Genomic DNA, 24,042 nt, shown 5'->3' on the forward strand with positions numbered 1-24,042 from the left:
GGCAGGCGTTGTCTGGGGACTCATGCATGAATTAATAGGGTGCTCATGCAGGCACACACCAGCTGCTCAGGCGGGAACCTTTTGGGTGCCCCTGTGTGAGGTCACTGGAACTCGTGGGTGAATGCAGTAACCCCTGCAGTTCATGCCCTGCTCACTCCTCTCCTTGAAGATCATCCTTAAAAGCCGTTTGAACACAAATCCATGATCAACTTTACCTTCAACATCATCATAATCCTAATACATAATGATTTCAAGCTTCTCTCTAGCTTCCTGCACACCAGACAGAGGGGTTAATACTGAAACAATGTGTGCATATGCACTAAATTTCACTCCTTGACCCCAGGGACCAGAGAGCCTGGGAGTTATCAGCATTACAACCCCAATTTTTTGTCTGTTATGAACTCCACCCTTTACACCATGGACTAGAATACCAGGGTCAGCATTATCAAAGTCCAAATGTACGTACTTGTCATGACTTCACCCATTGTCCCGGAGGACCAGGATGGAGGAATTAATGTTGCAAAAACCTGGATGCAATATTTATTGCAAACACTCATACCTGTAAAACATTTAGCCAGGAAGGCCACAGCAGTCTGAACAAATAGCCATTGCAAACCCCAGCTATTGCACCGTTTACAAATGTCAGGCCTTGTGCCTGCAAGAAAAAACCATTAGGGCAGATCAAATGCAACACTTTTTCCATCTGTGTCCTCAGAGCTCTGCTCTCCCAAGTCACCAACTTTGTTTTTCCTGCTCCAGCTCAGTACTAGGAAGTGATGGTTGCCCACCTCCTGCACAAAACACTTGTTAATGACTTTTTATGCTTACTTGTAGGTTGTTCAGCTGCTCATGTGTAAGTGAATTGAGAACTCAGGTGCAAATTGTTTTGGATGTGAAAGCAGGGGCTCACTGGATGCTTATGCATAAGGGAATAGGATGCTTTTTCATGGGGGCAGGAGACTTCTCTGCACACAGCTGAGCAGGGGCTGCAGGGCAGAGCCACATCAGCAGTGGGTGAGCTCTGACTTTGGGCTGTTTGGCTTCTCCTTCCCCCTCCCCACAGCTCTGCATCTGCAAGCACAGCCCCAGCATCCCACAGCCTGTGCTTTAGGTCATGCTCCTGGGGTTTCATCAGCTGCTTCTGAGTCCTAAAGCTCCTGAAATTCTCACAGGCAGGTGAGGGAGGGGCAAGAAGGGATAGAGGTATCTGATTGTTGGTGATATTTTCCATGGGCACATGACACTGGTGAAAAACACTACATGTCTCTAGTCAAAGGCAGAGATTTGGCAATCCCAGGGCCAGCTGTGAATTCCTTTAGTCATGTTAGTTAGCACCTTGCTTGGCAGCTGTCACTGCAGATGCTTGCAGAGTCACGACATGGAAATCCAGGCATGCTAATGCAGCTCCAAGAGGCTGGAAGAGGGCAGGAGCTGGAATTATCCAAGTCACACCACTCACACACAGCTCCTTTCTGGAGCTTGTCCTCCTGTCCACCTCAGCCACCACCCCCACTAAGAGGTTTGACATGTGAGCCTCTGTCAGTGTGACATGGGGACACCTATCTTTGGTGGCTCCCCTGTGGTCAGCTCCCCAAGAGCAGAAGTGTTGGGGTTGAGACACCCAGTACAAGCTGGGCTTCAAAGGTGAGGAATCATCCTGCTTACGTGGAGATATCTCTAGTGCAGATCTGCCTGGCTGAGGTTTGAGGGTCCTGGAGACTTGAAAAAGCCCAGTGTCCTCTCAGCAGGACAAGTGAGCCAAATTATGGCAGGAAGCTGCTGATGCCAAGCAAAGTTGGGGCTGCAGAGTGGAACCTCCTCAAGGCTTGGTCTGCATCTTCTCATGAAGTGTGCAAGGTGCCCAAGACACTGTTCTCAGGGAGCAATGCAACACAGCACTGATACTCTCAATCCCTCTGAGCTGAGCAGGAGCTAAGACCTTACTCAAGGGGCAGCATTCAGCTGGCATCGCAGCTGGGCACAGAACACAGCTTCTAAATTCCCTCCTCAGGTGACGGCACCATCAGGAGACACTCAACCCACCCCATCACAGATAGAAACACAGGGAGCCTCAGTCTGGAAACTGGAATAATTTTGAAGGCAGGATCACTGAGCACAGCAGGAATGTGAAATTATCACCATGGAGAAGTAGACTTCAGCTCGAAGCATCCCAAAATGATTTCTTCTAAGGCTCTGAAAATGGTTTACAGAAGCCATAAATGCACCACATACACAACGACACCTCATGGCAGGATTCCTCTGTGTGAACGCCCAGGGAGGAATTCCTCTACATGTGAATTGCTCAACAGGCTGCCTGTATTTATCTCTACACCTACAAAACCTGCAGGCAGAGCATGCCAGTGTGCTCCTGCCTGGTGCCTCCAGCTCCTTGTCCCCAAACCCACGTATTTCTCTGGGCAGTTTCTGAAAGCACCTGAGGGAAGTCACAGAGCCTCAGACAAGCCTTGGGGACCACCTGGTGCACCATGGCAGGACACAGCACATCCCTTGCCCACGGCCACCATGCCCTGCATGGAAGAGTCTCCAACTAGATGGGAATGGGCACTTGGGGAAAACTGACCATGGGGGATGTTTGAGCCAAAAACAGAGGGCTTTTTTCACTGTATTTGAAGAAAACAGCTTTAAGGGGAAGAGAAGGAGTTATGGTAATAAAGGGAAGTCTGAGGGCAGGCAGGGATCTGCCTCCCATTGCAAAAGGCAGCAGGAGGTGGTTGCTTTGCCTGAAGACAGGATTAGCTGGCATTTCAAGAGGAGGTGGCTGGGGAAAGTATTTGGTAGGAAAAATCACATGTTCCAAGTGTGCACTGAAGTTTCAGGAGCCATTTTCATATGCTTCTGAAATATTTCCTGCTTGACAAAGCCACAGAGAATCCCAACAAGGAGCAGAAGAAGAGTCTGTGCTGCATCATGTGGCATCTCTTCAAACAGCTCCGCTGGAAGGACTCAGAGGTTGCCAGAACAGGTATTTCTTGCTGCACTTTCTTCTCCAAGCAAGGAGACATCTCCATACACATTAATATACATAAGCATCTGGAGACCAGGCAGGCCCAGCAATACTGCCTGCACAAGAAAGCCTGATATGTGTAAAGACCATGAAAGGACTTGCAAAGCAGTGGTGGTGGGTTCTTACTCAGAGGCCACCAAACTCTAACAGGTAATAGGGCTGTGAATGTCAAAATAATTCATCAGGAGGAGGAAAACTTGAGTAGTCTGAGGCAAACATGTCCTCTGAGGAGGGATTGAAGAGCTGTGTAATAATAGATGAGACTTAAAAAATTGTCTGTGGTCCCTGGAAGATGGTCCCTGTGCAGGTTGGTGGGTCCTGAGAGGGCCTTGCTGCTGATCCAGAGCCATGTTTAGAGCTCAAGCCATTGGACTGATCTCAGCTGCAATAAAAGAAGAGGTGCTTCAAATGACTTTCACAAGAAAAGTTATCACAAACACTATCCATCAGCTCACCATGGATGGGGCATGATCGACTTTCATCCTTTCCTTTAGGAAGGGACAGGATCAAGATGAACTTTGTTCTTGCTCTTAGATCTTAACAGACTTTAAATAGATCTGTCCAACCATGAGATGTCCATATGTGCAACTCTCCCATTCCTCCTGCCTTTGTTGAAGACTGAAACCGTTCCAAAAGAGCACTTCCAGAGGAAAGGCTGCCATTCCTTACAGACTTAAGAGGGCTCATGAGCATGTGTTCCCCCTTGCCACAACTGCAGACCCACTCAGCTGGGGATCTGCTCAGCAGGATAGGCTTCAAAACACTTTTACAAGAGCTCTGGCAATAAAAGATGCATGTCAAGACAACAGATAAAACACTTAAAAGGCGATTGGAGTTGAGTTTGCAGCCACTGTAGTTTATTGCACTGGAAAGCAGCCACCTGTGGCTGGGTGAAAACTCCCTGTCTGCAGAAAAACTCAGGGTGCTCAGAGCCTCTTCTTCCTCCTCTTCCTCTGGTGCTGCAGGAAAAGAACTCACAGCTCCCATCTCAGGCTGATTTTCATTTTTAGGATGCAATCCCTTCCCCCTCCGTTTTTATTTTTTTTTTGTTTCAGCTCAGGCAGTTGTGTGCCTGACAACTCAAAGCAAAGTTATTTCACTCTGCTTCCAAGTCATTTAACTCCTGAAAATCAACTTTCACTTAGGACTGAAGTAATTTTTAAAAGCAAAGATAGTTTCAAAAGCAAAGTTATTTAGAAATATTTTTTCATGTTTCAACTGTTTAGAAATGTTTTTATTTTGATAATTTGGGGTTGTTTTTTTTCCCAAAATCATTTTATTATGGAAATTATCAGTATAAGTTATGTAGCATTGGAAAGAAGGCTGCTGTGCCTGTGTGGCACCAATGACAGGATGAGGAATGCAGAGGTTTTGGGGAGTCCTGCGCAAGAGGGGCCTGCTCAGTGTGGGGTTTCCCCTGCTCCTCCAGCCCACTGATCCCAGATGGCTTTTTCCTCTCCTACAGGGGGTATGTGCCCATGTGGACGTGGTACATCACTTCACTGCTTCCTCATGGTGAGAAAGATGTATTTGTAGCAAGCATTTCTGAAATTTAGGACTGAATCCTATGACCTGGCCCTGATGTCCTTTTGGCTGGGATTAGGGGGAGGTCTCAGCATTCACAGGGAATTTGTACATAAAGATTCCTGTTGAAGGAGTCCCACATGTATGAAAATACACCTTTGCCAGAGGGTCAGCTTTGCATCTCCTCACACACAGCCCCAAAAAGATGCTTTTTGTTGCTCTGATGCAGGTGCGAGTCCCTTTCCCCCAGACCATGGAGCATTGGGAAAAAAGGCAAGATTTTGACTCATGCAATACAGTTTTGGCAATGAAAACATCTCCAGTGCAGGCTTCCTTGTGCTTTCTTTGTCCTGAGAGACCAACCCAACCCAACGAATACTGAAGGGAATTCAGACGGGCCGTGTGCCCAGTGCCCCAGGAAATCTCCACGGTTGCCTGGCTGCTCCCACCAGACCATGGCAATCCCATAAAGGCTGGGTAAAACAATAACACCTCTCCCTCAGGCCCCAGCTCAGAAACACACTCAGGCACTTGTAAAACCTTAGGCCTATACTTAAATCCCTGAGGTTTTATTCCCTTGAGCCGCGTTGGCTTTCTCCGCATGCCGAGCCGGGATGCTCGTGCGCAGAGAGGGAAAACGTGGCTTCAGCCTGCTGATAGCTGTGGTACAGGATCAATACCTGAACAGAGAACCTCTCCCAGAGGACACTGGAATAGATCTCCTATGTGGATGAGAGTGGAGCAGGTTTGGCTCAGCCCTTCCACTGACACCATCCATCAGATAAGATCAGACCACAAACTGCCCGGACAGATGTTACATTATTTATTAGAGCAGGCTACTGGTCTGAGGCTTGAGGCCAAGAGGGAGGGAGAAAAGACAGCAGAGAAGATAAAAACACAGTATTTCTTAACCTCCAGAATAAAGGGGCTTGAGAAAGAGGGAGCACAAAGCATCTGTACAATTTATGCCTATATCAGATATATGTTTTTTATGAGTGTTTTCCTACTGTTCAATGAGGCAAGGAGACCCCTTAGTACATGGGATTACAGATTTCCCCACTCAGAGGTTCTGGGACCCCTCAAAAGACAAGCAGGTCCCTTGGCACTGTTTGACCAGTGCCCAAATTTGCCAAGCACTGAGTCACAAGCACTAGTGGACAACTACAACTATCTTAGCTGAGTTTTCAGACCCAGTGGCAGGATGGGAGGTGAAAGACATCCAGAGGCAAATCCAAAACCAGTGGTGAAGCGTTCTTCTGGAAGCCTTGCTGATGCTGGGGTCACTGGAGCATCTTCAACCCCAGCCCAAATGCACATACATCACTCCATGGGGACCCTGGAGGCAGCAGCTTGTCCTCCACAGCAGCAGCCATGCCCAGCAAGCCCTGCTCATAGCACTGCCAGCTCTTAGCTTAGACACCCCAAAAACAGCTCCCAGGATCCATCAGCTGTGGCAGATGTGCTCCACAGGAGAGGGGTGAGAGGTGCCTACAACACCAAGATGCTGTGAAGCAACAGGTAGTGAGATGAAGTGGCATCATTCTTGGGCTTAATAGTAATCATAAATATTAATAATATGTTGTTATTATTATAGCTGACAGAAGCATTCAAGAAGGGGGAGCTAAGGAGCTAATTCTCCATTTCAGCAGAGAATTTGCTGATTTTTCTTGAAGGTACAGCTGCTGCTGCTGCTGCTGCCTCCCTGCTGCCACTACTGCTACAGGGTTTGGCTTCCTGTGCTGCAGCCTGGCTGAGAGGGTACTGGGTGGGAATTTGGGGCTGCAGTGGTTGCTGCCTCCTTCCAGCAGCTCTGGGTGTGTGGCTGTGTGCTGGGGAAACCTCAGCCACCGAGGTGGAGGCAAGGACAAAAGAATAGGAGCAATAGGAAACAGCAGCACTGGGAGGTCTTGGTGTTGGGTTTCAAAGAGTTTTGGAGTAGCTGGAAATAACCGGAGGGGCCTGTTTCTGAGCAACTTCGTGCAACTCTTTTCTTGCATCAATGCAAACCAGATTGGGTTGGAGCAGGAAAAGCTGGAGGAGGTGATGTGGAGCTGTGCTCTGCTTGCTGCCACTGAGGTGGGCTCAGGCAGGGGAGAAGCCTTGAGGGCTGACAAATGAATTACCCACCAGAGGCTCATGAATGGACCACTGGGGGCTGGAAACTGGGACAATGCTGTGGGCACAAGGAGCAGCAGGAAAAGAGAGGTGTCCATGGACCTTGCTTGTCCTGTTGATCCAGGCAGCTCTCTGGACACCAGGAGCCTCTGCACAGCCAGTCAGGGCCAGTCCTGGTGCAATGTGATTTTGCAGAGAGCTAAGCCAAAGTCTTGCTTCCCCCAAGTGCTGCCAGCTCCTCTGGAGCACTGCCTTTAGCAGTGATGGGTTCTCTCCTTCCACCCTCAAACCTCCCACAGACAATGTTTCCAGTGATTTCTGCAGGTCATATTGAATTTATCGCCATTCGTTTCTTTTCATGCAACATTTTTTTACTCTCCTTCTTCCTCTTACATGTTCCTCTTTTTCCCAGTAAAACCTCCTGTCCAAAAAGCCCTGGTGCCATGGTCTCACACTGCAGGTGGCTGTCTGATGAATGGTGCTTGTGACATCAACCCAAACACAGGACTGATACAGGATCAATACCTGAACAGAGCTCACTCTACCTGCAGCATCAACCACCCAGGTCCCTAAAACTTGTCACTGCTGCCCTCCCTCTTCCTTGCTCCCATTACATCCACATCTCCTCCTCCTACTTATGGTTATGAGCTGTGCCTGAGGTCCCACAGATCCCACGTCCCCTTGGGCATGCACAACTTCTTTGTGGCCGAAGGAATTATCCCTTCAGCTAAGACAGATCTGCTGAAGTCTCCTACCCTGCTGGGTAAAGAACAGCGTGCTCTCAGCATATGGGTGCTGTGGTATTCCTACACACCCTGAACCCTTTTCCCAAGGGTGTCACCCCCAAAAAATCACAAGTTAGAGAGACAGGAGGCATGTTTGAGAGTAGAAATTGCAGGAATCATGCACAGATGATATGGTAGGAAGTGAAGGGGAATAGAAGTGGTGCAGCCTTGGACCGGTGGCATTCCAGCTGGGATCATCTGCTCCTCCATCCACCAAAGCAGAGCTTTCCCCCAGCTCCCTTTTATTCACCCAGAGCTGGTTACCACCAACCAATCATGCAGGAATTGCACTCCCCACACCTTTTATCCAAGGTGGGATCCCTTTAATGTGCCAGAGGTTCTCTCCCTCCCTGGGTGCCTTCTCTCCATGCCTGGAGTGGTGCCAGGGCAGCAGGAGCAGGTGCAGTCGTGTCCAGGCACGATCAAAGTGCTACAACAGAGTTATCTCTGTGCTCACTGAGGACCAGACAGGCCCATTGCACGAACACAAATTTGGGGGCTTTAATTAGCCAAGCAGGAGAACACTGCTCTGTCTTTAAAGCAATCTATGTCTGTTTAAAGGGAAAAACAAAGGCTTTGGAATCAGAGGATCAGGAGGAGGCAGAGAAAACTGAGCTCAAAATCACTCCATTGCTCAGTGGCATCGTTTTGAACCAAAAGTTTTTTTGAAAAAAACAAAAAATTCCATCCCTCTTGTCCCTCCTCTGAAAATCAGTCTTTGGGCGTAGCAGGGCTCCCTTTCCTTGGAGGATCCAGCTTCCCAAGGCATTGGGAACAGCAGAGAGGGTAGGTAGGGGTGAAGCAAGATGCCACAGAGGAAAACTTCCTGGGTGCTGCTGGGCCATTGTCTCCATCAGTCATTGTCCCAAGCTCTCTGCCACCCAGATGTCTTGCACCAAAGCCATGACCAGCAAGCTTATTTTTTTTTCATCAAGCATATGAGATAATGATATATATATTAAGATCTGCACCCAACAAGACACACATCTAAAACTGAAAGCTGCACTGTAGAGGGGCTCAGGAGATCAAAGGTTTTTCTGCCTTCCTTGAAGTTGTGCTTGAAACAAACAGCTATTCTTTTCAAATCCTGTATTTTATTCAAAGCTCGGTTGGAGCTGATGTCTTGCCTGTTTATTTTCAGTTGCTAGTGGTTTGTCTGCAACCAAAATAAGTCTTTTCTTAATCCTTTCTTTGCAACATCACTCGAGGAATGGGATCCATACGTGTCCTCATGCCAGACCCTCAGGGTGCCACAGGCTTGTCCTGCCCAGGACAGCCCTGAAGTCTTTCATGCATAGTCCCACACTGCATTTTGGAGATGTGCTTTGAGGTTTTACTGCTGCAATGTCTCAGTGCTGTCGCCAAGTGCTCACCACAGAATTTCCTCTATTTGCAAGGCTCTGCCAGCAGTAGCCCAGCACAGGCTGTAACCTTGTACAATTTGATTTTTAGCTCCAAGTCCCATTTTAGGCAGAACCCATTAAAATCATTAGGTGTTACCGTATAAATCTCCATCTGCCACGTCACAAGGTGAGTGACATTTCCTGACAGCATGTTTCATCATCACAGGACCTATTTTTAAAGCACTGATTTAAAGTTGTAATGAATATTTCAGCATGCTGCTGAAACCACTTCTGCCCCAAAACCCCTAAAGTTTTGAACTCTTTTATTCTACTTTTCCTAAGAAGGACTGTGACATTTCTAAGATTTGTTTATTGGTGTGTACCATCTGGCACAGTCCTGCATTGACTAGGGACACTTCTTGCCTGATATCAGCAAGACACTGCATCCACAGTTTTTTCACAAAGAATGGTGAGTGGTTACAAAATTAAAAAATAACCCTGCTGATGGCTCTGGCTGTGGGTTACCCCATCCCATATCAGACATCAGAGAATCCACATGAGAGAGGTGATGAAAACCAGGCTTTCAGGTACACTGAGCAGGTCACTCCTGTAAAGCATCTCAAATCCAGATTCACACTTCTCCTCTGTTTTCTTTCCAAGATGAGTAATTAAAATTATGGAGGATAAATAGAGAGGGGTTAAAACACAACTTCACCCAAGTGTGCCGTGTTCCTTCACTGTTTCACTCCAGGTCCTTCTCTTGTGTTCTTCTCCTTCTCATTTTTGTTGCTGTTCTTCTCCTCCTCCTTTTTCTTCATCTTCTTCTTCATTGTTACTCCCACAGCCGACTTCTCTTTCAGATGCAAACCAAACTCCAGCCACACTGGAACCACTGCATGTCCTCCAGGTATTCCTGTGGAACAGAGATGCTGTGCAGATGCAACAGGAACAAAAAAAAGGAAAAGGGGTGTTTGCAAGATGCACCACGCAGCAAATCTCCGGGAACAGGGATTTGGTACATTCCAGCAGGACTTCTTTTACATGAAGTTATCACAGAGGGAAGCAATAAAGGAAAGTTTCCTCCTTGTGCAAGGGAGCAGGGTAAGTCATGGAGCACTCACGACTTTCACCCAGACAGCTAAAAAAGAGGGGAAGTTCTCTGTGTGGGTCCCAGCCCTGTCTAGACTCCATAGATGTTCACAAAAGGAGGATTACAGGCAAAAGAGGTGAAGGGGCAGGCTCCTCTCCCTGAAGCAGTGCAGTAATTGAGGGGAGACTGCTAAGCCATGGTGCTCTGGCACCTCGAGGCTGCACCAGAGCCTTGCACTGACCTGCCCCTGTGGGAAGCAACACTCCTCTGGCATAACCCAGCCTGCCTTTGCCTCCAGTCTCCACTGCACACAGCCAGAAGAGTCTCTTGGTGGTGTGTTAAAATTAGATGACACAAAACAGCACCACTGGTGTGGCCCAAGGTGCCGTGCAGGAGGCAGCCACCCAGGGAGGCACCGAGCTCCCCCCAGTTCCAGGACAAGTGCTCGCGTGCTCAGCTCTCTGCACCAAGCTCAGCCCACAGCAGCTTCAGGCACCGCAGCAAAAAGAAGCAAAACTGATTCATGAAGGGGAAGATAAAAGAAATGAGTCAGTCTAAAGAGTCCTAAACTCTTCTTTGACCATCACGTTCCAGCCTAACCTCTCCTGAAAGGCTTGCACGGGAGTCCCGTCTGCCACAGGAGGTTCTGGGGGATGAAGCCTAGGAATGGGGTGAAACCTGCTGCCTTTGCAATTCTGCCTAAAATCAAGGAAAATGTTGAGAGAAGCCTATTTAATGTGGTGGAAAGACTGACCAAGACAGAGGCTGGGGAAAGGCTGCTGTGGTGGCACCCCATAAACCTGCCCCAGGTGTGGGGGGGCAGCTTGGGATGAGGAGCAGAGGTAAGGTCATATACCCAGTACATATCAAAGTTTTGTCAACTAGGAAAATGAGAAAATGCTGCTTTCCAACTTCCTCAAAATGCACTTATTGCCATCTCAGCAGATTCCTGTCACCCTCTGGGATGCAGAAACCAATTAGTCCAGTCTGAAAGAAAAATCAAGTGTGTCTTTTGCTGTTTTGTAACATGACAGACACTTCTGCAGTTACCTGGCTTCAAATAGGCATCTCCATGAGCAGATGCAGAAAACGCCCAACCTAAAGGGATGAGCAGCCTTTGCCTTCAGTCATCACTGACTGGTGAGATTCGTCATGCCCTTAAAAACTTGAGAGCAGGCTCAGCTGCTAACGCAAAACTCCTACTTCTGATTCAAAACATGATGTAATTTAAATATCAATCATTTTTTCCTAGAAAAAAAACAGTTGAGCCTGCATGGCAAGGCTGTAGATCTGTGCTGCCATAAGACTTCCCCTGCGTAAAACAGGGAGACCTTTTGACCTGAGGGACTTTGCTTCCTGCGGAGGAAATCAAGAGGGAGCAAAGTTCACTGCGATCAAAATAAGTCTTGGCACAAGAGCAGATTTCCACATGCTTGCCTGTGTGTGAGAAGGGGGTGCACAGCCCCAGCAGCCCAGAAAACATCTGATCCAGAAAGATATTTTCACCATGTCTTCAGATTCACTCTGCCTCAAGGTTGTCTCCAAGCAGAGGAAAAACCACCACGGCTCTCCATTTCAGTGTGATCACTAGCAAATCCCCAATCCCATGGTAGCTGTGGTGCCTTGGAGAGCCAGCAGCTCTCAAAGGGACTGGTGAGGGCTCTTGTGGTTGGTTGGTTTTGGGATATTTTATGGAAACTGCCTCGGTACCTGCAGTCCTCAGCCAGCTCCAAGGCTTTGCTACCAGGAGTTTCTACCATGCTGGAGTTTGGTGCCTGGGTCAGCATCTCTGCATCATGCCTGTATCCACAGCTGGCCAGATGGCTGTCAAAGAAGTCCTGGGAAGAAAGAGACTTGGGAAGGGGGAAACCAGGATGTGCTCCTGTCTTTTTCCTGCCCTGCCACCAAAAGCAGAGCAGAAAGTGAAAAGGCCATGGGGTGGTGGGAAAGGAAATAAGTTTGAGGGTACTTGTTGCATTCCCTCTGCATTCCCATGATGGCTGGAAGTGGGTGAGCAGCAGAACACCACCATCTCTGGGGAGAGGAACATCCACTTGGCCCCCAAAATGAGAGCAGTTACCAGAATTTTGGGGAGCAGAAGTAACATGGAGAGTATCTGGCATTGGCAAGTGACTGGGGGCAGCGATTTGTGCCCGAGTGATGGCAGAGCCCTGAGAAAAATGGGAGGGAGAGGGAGAGCAGCCCCTTTTATCAGCACTGGCTGCTACATTTCTCACTTTTGGAGTAGAAAGTTGAGCAGCTGCTGTTTCTGGGATTGCAGGAAAGCATCTCTGGGCCACTTTGCTTAGAGGGAGGGGAGCAGGTCCATCCCTGGGGAGTCCTGGAAGGAGTCTGGCTCTTCTTGTCAACCATTTTTACTTTGCTTCCTTTAAAGGCTGGGAGGAAAGAGGGAGGGAGAGAGGACCCAAGCAATGTGGTCTGAAAGAAAGGAAAAAAAAAAAAAAAAAAAGAAAAAAGGCAAGTTAAAGATGTGAAGTGCCTGGCAGAGACCCAAAGCACAAGAGCACAGAGACCGTGAGAAAAATGTAAGTTTGCTGTCCAGCTGGATGGAAATCAGATGTTGCTTGGGACTTCACAGGACTTGTAAATGAATAAAGGAATGGGCAGGAAAGGAAGGAAGATCCAGCCAGGCTGGAGAAGGCAAACCAGCAGGGCCTTGATCCCAATATGTTTAATATCCGTGAGACTTATTCCTACGAGCATCAGTGACTGTCCTATCACAGCATAAATCCTTCACTAACTGCTAAACCAGAACTCCTGAGAACGGAGGAGCGGAGGCTTCAGGGCTTTGATGCTGCAAGTAGCAGAGGAGGAGGAGGAGGGAGTCATGAGGATGGGGAAGAGAGCCATTGCAACCCTTGCTGGAACACAAGGGAGCACAGCTGCTCTGTGGCACTAGGCAGCTTCCATCGCTGTTCCCAATTCCCCTAGTGGCTGCTCGGATATGTGGCCTAGGAATACCAGGGTACCTGCTGGGCATGGATGACCCAGAGGTCCAGAGTGGCAGAAGAAGGACAGAGGGATGGTGGGGGAGGTGGGATACACCCTTGGGAAGGTCTGCAGCAGGATGGACACAGCTACCTTTGTTTCTCAAGTGACTTTTGCTGTTCCACGTGCAGTCAGACCATGGGATACACCTTGAGACTGATGGAAGAAGTTGCCCATGCCCGTGTCTTTATTATACACATGCACACACAAATCCTTGAGGCACCACCCGGTCTAGTATCTCCTGCAGGACCTCCTGTTTGTACCCACCTGCTAAAAGGGGAAACCCAGGCAAGAAGCAGCAGGGACAACTAAAGAGGCCTTTGTGAGCTCTGTATCACCCATGCCAAACAGGGGAAGGCTTAGAGACTTTTGCAAGGAACTACTCAGAGCTGCTGAACACCTGGCTGGAACCTGCCTCTCCTGCATGGAGGCTGAAGGGGTCCACGGTGACCCATTGCTGGACTGAGTGAGCAGGTCCAGGGCAGGCTCTGCTTGGACACACAGTGCTCATAGTGTCCCTTTCCATGCACCATGCTCAGCTTGCCAGGCAGGCACAAAAGGCCTGTCCTTGCCATTTCCCAGCAACTTGCCGTGGGAAGCTCATTCCTGCTGGCCCTGGGCTGGGAATGGAGCCACCACTGGGACCTGCAGGGCTCTTTCTGTAAGGAAACAAAGTCGTGCTCCTTGCACAGGAGCCTGGGGACTCCCCAGCAGCCAGCCATGGCCCAGGGCACTGCTGTGTGAAGAGCTGTAAATGCCAATAAGGATGTCTGCTGTCCCAAAATGCTCCCCACCAGAGCCGGCTTTTGGGGCCAGGGCAGTGAGGTGCCCGCCCTCTGTTAGTGCAGTGCCCTTGGAGGCATCATGGGAAGAGATTTCAACCCTCTCCAGGGAGTTTTAAGAGGGACAGATGCTGGGGGTGGGTGAAGAGGCATCTGGGGAGAAGGGAGCATGCAGAAATATTCAGAAAGAGCAAGCAAGCCCACAGCTGGAACTGATGCATCATTAAAGCAGAGTGGAGCCTTAAATAAAAAAAACCCAACGAAAACACGAACCCCCCCAAAACCTCCATCTGAACACGCTCAGACCGTCTTTGTGACCTGCTGGGACCTTGCCTGGGGATGTCTGGGCTCGGGGCTCCCTCTAGAGGGTTTTGCACAGCCAGCAAATGGCCACTCCGTGGCCTTGGGAAGAGGACGGAACGGGCTCCAGGGCTCAGCCCTTCCTTCCCTTGGGGTCCTGCTTTGCTTGGGGTGGCCTTAAGAGCGTCCCCAAACTGCCCTGGTCCAGCATGAGCGTCCTCAGCTCTGCCAAGGGGTGTGGCAGGGGCAGACACTCGGTATGATCGCAAGGAAGTGTTTACAGGGATTATTTCAGCCAAGCAGGGTTTGGGGGAAGGGGTATTGGAAGTGACTTTGTGCTGTAGGTTCAGAGCTGAATCCCACCTTGGAGATCCTGCTGAGGGGCTGGAACCATTCAGGGCCAAGCAGCATATCCTGAGATGAGAGCAGGACTGTGAGCAGGAGTTGGATGAAGGCAGCTGGCCCTCACCTCTGGGCGAGGAAGGGGCCAGTCTACACAGGCAACAGAGCTCGGAGCAGGAGCTGCCACCAGGAGACACGTCCCACCAGGAGGATCCCAATTACAGACACCAGGATGAACTCCTCATCAGAGCAGCGCTGCCGTGAAGGAGCAGCCTTGGAAGAAGACCCAGCCAGCAACCCATGGGGCAGCTCATCATGGGACAGGCTGCTCCTGGCTGGGGCTGTTGGCAAGGATTTGCTGTCATAGACTTGTCCTCAGACATCTGCGACTGCTCTGGCACCAAAAGGCATTTTCACTTTCTAACACACCTGCTTGACAGCTCTCTGAGAGCTTTTTTTGTCATAAAGGGTGATTGTAAATCTTTAGGTTTCCTTGATAATAACTTAATTACAGCCCAGACTGGCCAAAGCAATGAGGCACTTCAAACACATCCAAAGCCATGTTAACTCATCCTTGAGGTTTTAATTAGAGCAGCTGCAGGGGTTGGTTCTCAGGTGGGAAGCATCTCACAGCCTTTTTGAGGGGATCTTGGCTCTCCACCTCTCAGGCCAAAGTCACAAACAGACAGAGATGTCACACAACAAAAAAGACGGCCAGGAAAGAGGGTTTGGGTGCTTTTAAGATTTTCTGAAGCAATTTGAAACAAAACAATTTGAGGTTCAAACACATGAAGCTGTAGGGAACTTGAAATTCTCCCCAGGCCCTTTGACAAAGGGCTCTGCTCAGCTGTGGCGTCAATTCCCAGCTCAGCTGTGCTCAACTATGAGCACATTCTGTTTCTTGCCTGCAAACAAATTCCAGCTGCCCTGATCCCTCCAGAAGGGACAGGAGAAAGCTGGGAAAGCACCACAAGAAGTTGCACTTGCTTCTAATTTCCATTTTTTCTGCTGGTGAGACAAATACTCTTTGTGCAAGCCCTGGGAGAAGACCAGCAGGATCCTGGTCAGTGCCTACCTAAGGGTGCAAGCAGTTACATCCCTACAGTTAAAGACAGAAAGGGCTCTTGAAGGGAAAGTCACATCTTACTAAACTAATATTCCCCACTGAAAGGGTGGTCAGACACTGGAACAGGCTGCTCAGGGATCTGGTAGAATCACTATCCTTGGAAGTGTTCAAAAAATGCATTGATGCGGCGGTAAGGGACATGGTTTAGTGGTGGGCTTGGCAGCGCTGGGTTAATGGTCGGACTCGATGATCTCACAGGTCCTTTCCCACCCAAACAATTCCGTGATTCCATGATTCCAGGACGCAGCCGGTCTCAGCCCGGTCACAGCCGGTCCCCAGGCTGGCTGATGGTCCCCTTGTTCCCATTAGATGGTGCTCTACGCCCTCCCAAAAAATCCCTTTTTACAGCCGGAGTCCGTTCCTCTGGTGCTGCATTTCCAGCTGCAGCCTCAGGTGGGAGGAGAACGGATATTTTCCTATTCGGGGGATGTTTTCCACAGCGGCAAAGCAGGATGGGCAGGGGGGTTTGAAGAACCCCAGGCTGCGTTGAAATGCAGTGGGAAATGCAGGAAGGAGAGGAGGTTGAGAAGATGGAGCAAAAGGCACGGTCATTTTCCCCCTGCCTGGAAGGTCCTTTTTTGCACTCATTTCCCTCCACAGAGGAATCATGAAATGGCAGAGGATGTCCAAACTTTCCCTGGCCAGGACTGAAGGAGGACGCTTTTCCCCTCTCCAACCATGTGGGCGCAGGGTTTATGAGCAAACACTTCCAAAAGTGTCCTGGGAGCTTCAGCACCTGCGGGCACGGCAAGAGACCGGAGCTCTTGTATGGATGCTAACTATGAAGCAGGGAGCACAGTGCCTGTGGAACAGCAGGCTGCATAACTTTCTCAGTGTCCTCTGAGAAAGTGGCCTGAGAAATCATAAGAAGGAATTAAAACAACCCTCAGAGACAGAAGACAGTCTTGCAGGTGCTGTTTGTCAGTTTCTTGTTTTCTTACAAGAGAAAGTTGAAGAGTAGTGTACCCCACTGACCAATGATGGTGATGTGTTAGTTTACAAGATATAATATACAATAAGAGCTTTACTTTTCTGTGCTTTCACATATCAGTCTATAAAATCAGATCTGAAGTAATAAACCTTAGGAAGGGAGAGAGAGAAAGAACTCTCCTGTTCAACTCACAAGAGGGTCTGTCGTTCTTCTCGCCGTTCCCAACAGAGTGACATTCTTGCGCCTCCTCCATCACCCCTTCAAAAGCCAAGTGCCAGCCCCAGCCAGCCCTGCCCTCCCTTGGGCTCAGGCAGGTTGTACCATCAAGCAAAAGGCACCCTCAGCCAGAGCTTGTGGAGCTGCAGGGAGCTGAAGCTCTGGGTGGGCTGAGTGACAGATCTGGCTCTGGGGAGCACCAGACACACTCCAGCACCCTCCTGGCCTCGGGAGGGAGGATTCCTCTTTAGGACTCAGCAAACTAAGCTCTTAAGCGGCGCTTGTCAGCCAACAGATAAACACACTTAGAGTTAAAAGTGTGTTTATCACCCTCTGATGGGGAATATGGCATGTGTTTATGTACAGCATGGAAGTGGAGAGGCTTTCTAACTGTGCAAGAGAGCTACCCATGGACAGACGTGGGCTGCTTTGGCTGGAAAAAGGATTTTCATGGTTTTCTTGCCTGATTATCTTCTGTGTTTTCTTCTCAAAATGTTTGTGGGGGTCTAATCTTGAAGCCTCCAACCCATGAATCAGCTGATGGGTTTTTGCACTTGTTGCTCTTTATGAAGCCTGTTCAACCCCCTGTGGTGAAGACAGAAACCATTGCCCAACAAGCCTTTCCTGAAATCCAGTTTTGCAGGACAAATCCCCTAGAGAGGCTTGTACTCTGCGTGAGGGATAACTTCAGTGTACACAGCGTCTCCTTTGACAAGCTGTCAAGAGGTCTCAAGATGATCTTTATTGCTTTACACACCCTGGTTGGGAAAGCTTGAGCAAAGAGACTGGCTTTGCAGGAGTCAAAAGCCAGGCCTCTTCTCAGATGTGGCATTTTGGGCACTGCCACCCTTTCAAAACTTTGTTAGCATCATTTCAGTGTAATCCAGAGCATGGATAATGTCCGCTGGAGATGCTGCTCACAACAAGTGCTGTTCCAGAAGGTAAAAACCCAGCACTGCTTTGATTTGTGATCGATCAGTGTTGAAAGACACGAGATCCCATCCTGGCTGAGGAAAAGAGTTGCCTTTCTATGAGGAGAGGGAAAGGGGAAAAAAAGATTCTTGTTTCACCAGCTGAGTTGGAATCAATTCCCTGACCATCTCCATCCCAATGCCATTGAAGGCAGCGTACTGGCAGCTGCTCCAGCCCTGCCTCACACCAAATGTATTTGCCTTTTGAGAGATGTTTGAAGATGAAGAGGTTTATAGGAGGAGTGTGAGGAGATGAGTAATGAGGAAACAGCCTTTAGGAAGCTGCTGGGGCCAGTGAGGAAGCCCAACCCTTTATGCCAAGCCTTGCATCTCTCAAGAGGCTCAACTGCTTCTGCATCTGGACAACATCAGTGCAAGAGGGCAAGAAATGGAGGCTCCTTTTCCCCCATGGGCTTCTCTGATCGACACATCAAAAGCAACATCATAGGAAGCCCCACAAGTGGGTCTCATCCTAGAGATGCTTTAGGGCCTTCCCAGTGTGGACTCTCTTTATGCCAGCCCCAGGTCACAGCCTTGCTGTGAGTTGTTTTCCTGCCCTCAGGCACTGGATAGCCCCATCGGCTGGCTGAGCTGCTGAAGTTGTTGTCTGCCCATTCAGCAACACATCTGCAATCCCTGAGTGGGTGGGAGCAAAGCATTTTTTAAACTTAACACTGGAGCTTTGTGGTAGGACTGAAGTTCATCTCTCAAGAGCCTGAGTTTCGTGTAGTGTGAGGGCTGGTGTAAGGCAGCCCCAGGACACCTCGTGCTGCTCACTTCCTCCCATTTAACAGAATGAAACGTATAAGGGTTCATTAATATTGAAAAAAACCTATCTCACTGCGCCCTCATGCCAGCTGAAATCATCTCAGCTGACTGCAGCAAGCTCTCTGCACCCATGAGTGGATGCCTACGTGCAGGTTGCCCTCAGTACTGAGAGAGCAGATTAAAACTTGGCCGGGTTTTAGCGCAGGCTTTGTGCAGTGATGCTTCGGGCACACACCCCAGGGCCTGGGCTGCAATTCCTGACTGCTTAAGAAGCGCACATTTGTAACTTGTCAACGTCTCTGCCTGGTTTATACCCTCGGGGGAAGCCCCAGGGACAGGTTTTCAGGCAGAAAATGGGGTGGTGAGCAGGGCTGGCATCCCACACAGGGACATGGACACAGGGTCTGAGTGAGGTCACCAGGCACAGCAGCACAAAGGGCAGTATCACGGGCATTTTTGGGATGGCTTTTCACTTTGTTTCAGATCCTCCCTGCCCAAGCTGATAATGTGGAACTGATACTGCACTCAAAAACTTGCTACAGAGAGCAAAGAAATCCACAAGCAGCCGTGGCTGGCTCTGCAGGGTTTGGATTTGCTGCAGGATCAAGCAGCAGGTGCTGCCTAACATCAGTGTCCCCACTGCCACTGTAGGCTGGAGCAGCTCCAGCACTGGGGACCTGTCTGGCAGCAGCCACGAGACCAAATTTCCCAAAGGGCACCATGGATCCTCCCTGCCCTCAGCCTGGAATTTGGGCAGGAACATCACATTCCCCTCCTTCATGCCATGCCAGAGCTGGAAGAAGAGGGAAAAGGATCAGATGCTGCAGAAGTCCTGACCTCATTCCTACCCTGCCTGCATATGTTTTATGGTAATGCTGTGATAGTTCTCAAATGCTTCCTTTACATTTTCCCAGCCAGGCACCAACATCACTGCCATCACCCCGTCTCCTTGTCTCTGCAGGAGTGTCCTCAAGGAACACCTTTGCATTTGGCTGAACAAGATGTTCTTGTCTGAGGAACCACAACAGTGTTTTTCCTGGTTTTCCATCCATCCTATTAAACCACACTAGCAGCTTTTCTTCCTACAGTTTAGAGTAGGACTCCTGTGGCTAGTGTTATGTGGACAGTATGTCTGCCATTTCCTATTGTCTTTTGGTCAGGTGAGCTCCAGGTGGGGGAGATGGTCTTCCTGATGGAGTGATAATGTAAAGAGATATATAAATACAGTGTCCAAAATCAGATTGGGTTGTGTCTTTCCAAGGAGATGTCAGAAGCATCCAAGCAGTGGTTTGGTGCATCAGGGTAGGAATGTGCCTGGCATGACTGGTGTATAGGGCCTGTCCTGGGTGTCAAGGAGCCATCAGACAAAAATGCTTCATGGAACATCTCCACCTGCTCCAGAGTGATGGAGGACATGTGCAGCCCTAAGCCACAACTTTGACCTTGCTGCTGGTATCAGGCACACAATGGGTGTCTCCTCATGATTTCTGGTCATCCCTAAGTGCATCTGTGGTGAACTTCAGTCTGATGGGGCTTTTCTCACCAAATACATTTGCCACTCCTGGAGGGAACTAGGATTGGACAGAAATATATTTGCAGGGGGAAAGGCACCCCATAAACAAGGGGAAACACAGTGGGTCTCCCAGGAGGCTGCATTTTTGACCATTTCAGACCACAACCCAAAACAACAATGGCATGCAGATGTTTTGTCTGTGCCATTTTTAACGGGCTTAAGGTGAAGCATTAGGACAAGGAAACCCAGACTGGCTCCCAAGCTGGTCTGACATTGCTCTCAGATGTCTTTGCTCAATCCCTGTGCTCTTCTCTCAGCCCTGAGACCATTTCACAACAAAATATTCCTCTAATCTGTTCTTGTGAAATAGGTGGCAAAATATGCATTGCCACCAGGATAAGCAACGGCAACCACAGGCCCAAACACAATTATTTTATTTTACCTCTTGGATAAAAATATGTCATGGATCACTTACTTAAGCTAAATACTTTTCAGTAATGCCCATTTTTTTTTTAAGCTAATGTTTCTTTTACTAGAACAGTGTTGAGACAACCCAAGTTACCAGCTAATGTCACTGTCATTTCCAGCACTACCCAATCGGTCCCATCCTGAGCAGGCAACAGCCCTTCTTGATTGACTAAATATCACATTTTTCCAGTTTCTTGGCCAAAGGCCTTCAAGACCCTTGCTTCCCAAAGAGGAGGGAGAAAACACAGCGCCCTTGTGTGGCTATTCAAAGGTTTTGAGTCATATTTTCCAGCAGGGAAAGCCCATGGCGCTATCGCACAGCCAATCCATGTTCTGAGCAGTGTCCCAGCTCTGCTGGGAGCAGGGTCAGGCTCCGAGGCTGCTCCAGCATTTTTTCCCACAGGTTCAGTTCATGCATGAGTCCTGCCCCAGCCCATGTGTCTTTGCTGAGATGCCTTTGACAGAGGGAGGGAGTGAGCTGATCTCCTGACACGGGGCTGTCCCAGCAGATAAAATAAATATTTAGCTGGAAAACATCTAACAGTTTTCAAAGAGCCCAGGATGGCCCAGCGTGTTTAGACTGCGTGCATAGCAAAGGGCGCTGCTGTCTTTAATCATCCTCGTATGTATTCCACACTTTTATCTGGAGTTCTTCACAGTCCTCTGCAGAGAGGTTTGTCTTGTTCATCTCTGCATCACAGATAAGGAAATGGAGGTGCAGCCAGTGAGGGCTTGGCTTGGGGTGCTTGGGGTGCCACGTTTCGAGCCACCCTTCTTTGCGTTTCCTCTCCAAGGCTGGCACGCCTCCGACAAGATGACATGAGAAGTGTTTTCCTGTTTCCAGGTTTTCCTGCTGGTGGTGGTGGCCCTTGTGGCTGGTGCCACTTGTGCCCATATCTCAGCAACAGTCCCTGTATCCCACTGTGCCCCTTGCCCCTGGATGCAGCCAGGAGATGGGTTTGCAAACTGGCTCTGAATTGCAGAGGAAAAGCAATGCTGCTTTCTGTTCTGGCACTTTGCATCATGGAGTAACATCTCTTCTCTCCAGCAGACTCAGATTTATTTATTTATTACTCCATTTCACAGATGCTTTAATATAAAGTAATTAGTCCTGAGGGTAGCATTAAGCCAAGAACAAATTAGGTTGTAACACAGCGTCTCCTCTGCCTGGGTGCTCTGTTTTTTGGGAGCCCAGCAGGCGAGGCTCCTGCCTGGGCTCTGCCTGAGCTCTGTAACCAAAAGCATCACGAGGGGGTGCAGTGTTCTGGGGTTGTGGGCAGGATGAAGTCCAGGGAGCGTTGCTCAGAGCAAGCTGCTGCTGGTGGGAGGTGTCAAAGGGAAGCTGCCCCGATCCCAGCCTCCCAGCAGCCCTCACCATGGCTGAAGAGGAGCCAGCTGAGTCCTAAGGCAAGAAATGAGGCATGGTTTTCTCTGGAAGCTGTGTGGGCTTTAATGAAAGCCTGACCCAGGGTCTTATAACCTCCTTTTTTAAAAAGAATTCCTTTTAAATTAGCACATTTGCTTTCTCAGCTCAAATGCATATTTCCCTTGCCCCACAACTTCTCCCATACAACATTCCTTTGAATCAGATTTTCACAGAAACTTTTACTGAAAACAACAGCCTAGCAGCCTCAGAACTATCCAGCCCAGCCAATACATCCCTATGGGAAAATGGTGATAAACTGATGGGTCATTCTCAGATGGAGGCTGCCTGAGCAGGAGCTGGCCCCAGACTGGGGAAGGAGCATCCCCAGACATAGTAGTGAAATTGTCCACCCAGTGGTGTTTTATAGATCACTCTGCTTTTCCGTATTTCCCTATTTTCTTTAGCCACAGAGGGAATCTCTGAGAGGATGAGAAGTCTAAACCCAGTTTTTGTATCAGAAAGCAAAGTATACCTTTGTGTTCTGGGAACCTCGTCATGCCTGGCTTTGCCAGCCCCATCCATCTTCCAGCCCCATGGGTCTAGGGGACTTGGGTCACATCCCAGGCTGGCCTACAAGGCACATGAACCTTTTCAGAACCACATTTTCACAAACTAAACTAATTTTTCAGGCCTTGCATTCTTAAGGCCGCCAGCTTTCCAAGAAATTTTAAATCCTGTAAAATTCACCCAAATCCCATAATCCCTCATGGAAACAAAGGCTGGGCTGATTATTTTTTGCTAAAAGGTTGGCAGGCTTCCAGCTTTCTGAAATGCAGCTCTGCTGAAAGAAAAATCTTTTGTGGGCAGAATCATGCACTGGTGGTTTTGGAAAGACAAGTCAAAATAAGGCATTTCAGGGAAAAAAAGTTTAAAAATCTTTAAAAATAGTCTTGAAGCTATCTTTATCCCCAAGCCTGGAAGAAGAAGGGTCACACTTATTTTTCATCTGCTTTTCCCCCTGTCTACTGATAGAGAAAGGGGCAGGTGGTTTATTTTTAGGCTCCTGTTCCTGCTGCAGATGCAAGAAAAGCCATTTTTCCCAAAGCTGGCTGGAGCTTTGTGTGCTGGGACGGCTGTGGGAACCTCTGTCTACACCAGATATGGGAAAATAGGGCTTGGAGAGGGTTTTGGGGACCAGGAAATTATTTGTGGGTGGCCAGATGAGGGTTGAAGTAGCTCACCATTATCATTTCAGGGCAGTCATCAGGGGCTTTCTCACAGGGACATCAGCGAAGATTAAATTTGATACACCCCTGCAATGACTTCCGTCCTCTCTCAGTTCCATAACAGCTTTTTGCAATTCCCCAGTCTGCCCTCTCCTTTACCATCCTAAATAACTGGCCAGCATGAAGTAATCCCTTAATTTTTAGTGACCACCTTATCCAGCCCATGACACATGGTACCCACAACCCCCCTTCCTGGAGAAACACCCCCTCTGCTTCCCACCTTTAATCTCCAGCAGGAGGACTTTGATTTTTGTAACAAAAAAAATCTGTAGAAGCCAGTGGTTTATGAGACAGTCCACCCTTGACTGTGGTTTTTGAGCCCTTCAGAGGTTTATGAGACATAACTTCCCTTTGCAAAAGCCCTGTCAACCCTCCCCAGATAGTGAATTGCATTCTTTGATATGGGCATTTGATTCTGGTCATTTGGCCAGCACAGACATGAGGTACAGACACTAAGAAACCTCCTGAAGGCATTTTTTAAGGTCCTGTGGAAAATCAGTGCAGCTGCCCCAGTCCAGGAGCTGTTTGCAATTCTCTTGTTCAGGAGGATGCAACACCTTCCCATGCATTAACCGCTGCACAGCCTCACAGCAGCTTCTCACCTTGCCTGGACCCCTTAATCCCCATGCAAGTGGATTTAATACCTCTGTATTAAAGAAGGCAGCTTATGGAGAGGCTGCTGGGAATTTATTAGCTGGGCTCTTGGGAGGCAGAGCTTATAAAATAGAAACTTAATGAGCAGCGTGCTGGACAAAGGAGTTTAAATCATACCTAGCAGTCTACATCCTCCAACTCTTCATCTCTAAGCCTGATCATCAGTGGAAGCAGCTACATCCATGAGATCACGGCAAGGGACCAGAGTCACTCTGGAACCCTGGGCCTGAGTGAGGTGGGAGCCAGAACAGTTGCTTTAGACAATTTACAGAGTTAGTGGCAGTGGTGGAATTAGCTGATTTATTTGAAAATTAAAAAAAAAAACCACAGCAGAATGATGAGAGGAATTGCATTACACTGCTTTTGGTTTTTGCTAAATGTAAACAATAGCACATGTTATTTTAGAATTAAACGTTGTTAATAGTATT

Source organism: Poecile atricapillus, chromosome 3, assembly GCF_030490865.1.
Source record: "Poecile atricapillus isolate bPoeAtr1 chromosome 3, bPoeAtr1.hap1, whole genome shotgun sequence".
Lineage (NCBI taxonomy): Eukaryota > Metazoa > Chordata > Aves > Passeriformes > Paridae > Poecile > Poecile atricapillus.